The sequence below is a fragment of the Miscanthus floridulus genome, chromosome 12, assembly GCF_019320115.1.
Source record: "Miscanthus floridulus cultivar M001 chromosome 12, ASM1932011v1, whole genome shotgun sequence".
NCBI classification, from domain to species: domain Eukaryota; kingdom Viridiplantae; phylum Streptophyta; class Magnoliopsida; order Poales; family Poaceae; genus Miscanthus; species Miscanthus floridulus.
The window spans coordinates 6577269-6579827 of record NC_089591.1 but is presented as its reverse complement, the minus strand read 5'-3'; positions in this window follow the sequence as shown (position 1 = coordinate 6579827).

Genomic DNA, 2559 nt, shown 5'->3' with positions numbered 1-2559 from the left:
AAGAGAAGAACAGTCCAGCTCCAACCATACCACCACCATCATCATCATCATCATATATTTCAGCCTAAGCTGTTCTTTTCTCACCAGATAGGCTTAGGAGGGTCAGCCCTTTTGGCCCTTACAGATCCATACAAATCATCATACTTATGATACAGTTTGAAGAGAAGAGTTCTAGTTTGCATGAGCTTGTTAGAATAATCAGCATCAGTAAGCAAATTTAACTTTCTAAGCACTTTGTTAAAACCTTTAATTTTAGCTCTTGGATCCAAGATAAATGCAATGCAGTAAAGATCAGGTATGGTTCTCCAATACTTATTGTACTTATCAATCATAGGTTGAACAACAGTTCTAATATGTTCATCATTTTGATACTTATGCAGGTGTATAGCAATCTTAACAATATGATGAACCATAAGTGGGGCAGTAGGATAGTAGACACCAGACAAAACAACTGTTGAGTCGTAAAACAGTTCAAGGAATTCCAGTATTTTAATTGCCATAGCCCAATGATCATGAGTCAAAAGAAAGGGGCCACCTTTAGCTCTAGGATAATTAGACTCAATGAAAGTATGAAAAGTTTCCTTGTGTGGTAGCAAATGCCTAAGCATCAGGTATGTAGAGTTCCATCTAACATCCATGTCCAATGCAAACTTCCTAGGTCTAATACCAGATGCCATGCAATAACTCTTATATGCAGCAACTCTCTGGTTAGAAGAGTTAATGTATGATATTACAGTTCTGAAAGCATCAATCAAAGGACTAACAGCAACCAGAGCCTCTTTAACAATCAGATTTATGATATGACAAGCACAGCGTTGATGCAAAAACAAATCAGAACCTAAATACTCCTTAAGCATAGGTTTCAGTTTATCCATAGCTTTGTTATTAGCAGAGGCATTGTCCAAAGTAACAGAAAAGACCTTGTTCAATATACCATAATCATTAAGCACATTACTAACACATTCAGCAATGTTCTCAGCATTATGTGATGCATCTATAAGCCTTAAGCCAAGCACTCTTTTTTCAAGTTGCCAATCAGCATTAATGTAATGACCAACAACACTCAAATAATCTTCTTTAGCATTTCCAGACCAAATATCAGAAGTAACAGCAACAGATGAAATGGCATTGTTCTTCAAATCATCAATCAAACGACCACACTTCTCATTGAAATACTTAAAAAGATCTCTAGTTGTAGTTTGCTTAGAAACAATTGAGTACCTAGGGTTATGAGCAGTTTTTATGTAATCTTCCCAGGCCTCAGTTTCACCAAGACGTAGGGGAAGATCTAGCCTAGCAAGCAAACGGACAAGCTGAACACGAGCAACCTCAGCAAAATACTCCCAATTACGCATACTACCATCCTTATTGAAAGTAATGTGGGACTGAGCCATACGACATTTCTCACGCTTTTTAGGGCAAGAGTCTTGATGATGGAGAAGGTGGCCAGTCCCAAATTTAGAATTAGCAGAGTACTCCTTACGGCAGTGAAGACACCGAGCGCCAAACCTGACATCCTTACCATTTACCTTCTTGTAGAGCTTCTCGAAATCCTCCCAGCAAACCGAGGTAGAAGGGCAGTTAGGCCGGCTGGTTGAGCCGTCATCAGCAGCGGCTTGAGTGTTGCCCTAGACGGCGTTGGGGCCGTCAGCGTCGTCGACGGGAAGTGGGTGAGTAGCAGTACCGCCGTTGAGCTCCTCGGCAGCACGACGACCGAAGAGCTCCTCAGCATCCCCAACAATATCGCCCTCGTCGTCTCCGGTCATCCCACAGAGGCGCAACTCATCATTGATCGTCATGGAGAGACTGATGTCCTCCTGCTCATTCGACATCTCATCGTCGCCGGCCTCCGGTCCCTCAACGCCAGTGGCTTCAAAAAAAGAAACAGATCTAGGGTTAAATCAAGAAGAAGAAAAAGAAGTAAAAAACAACAAAGCAAGATCAACAAGAAGAAGAAGTAAAGAAGAACAGCGAATCAAGAAGAAGAAGAAGAACAAGAAACAGATCTAACTCACCTCGCTTGACGGAGCACCAGAGGCAACGGTGACGACGACATCGCTCAGATCCGGCGTCCTGGTACCTCAACGCATCATAGCAGAGCCCCAATGACGTCGGAGTCCAGCGAGATCGACGAGCACGACGAGCGCGACGAGCGCGATGAGAGAGAGACGAAGACGATTCGTTGGAGATCTCAACGACTAAGCTACATCGCCGGTCAGAGAGAAGAGAAGGGGTGTACAAGGCCGTGCCGTGTGCCCATGCAAGCCACTGCCGCTGTCACTAGCCACCGGACGGCGAAAAGAAGAGAGTGAGCGGCTAGGGTTTCGAACGAGAGAGCAGAGCCGAAGAGCGAGGTGCACGCGGCGCGGAGGGGGAAGAAATGAGCACAGTAGCTTCCCCTGGGCGGCTCCTGGCTTATATAGGCACCCCACCGTAGCCCTTCATCCAACGGCCAGTGCTCGCCGGGGGCTTCATCCAACGGCTCTTAGCCGTGCCGACCCCGTGCCGGCCTTTGGAGCGGGCCGTGCCCATGCCATGCCAACGGGCTAGCATAGCGGC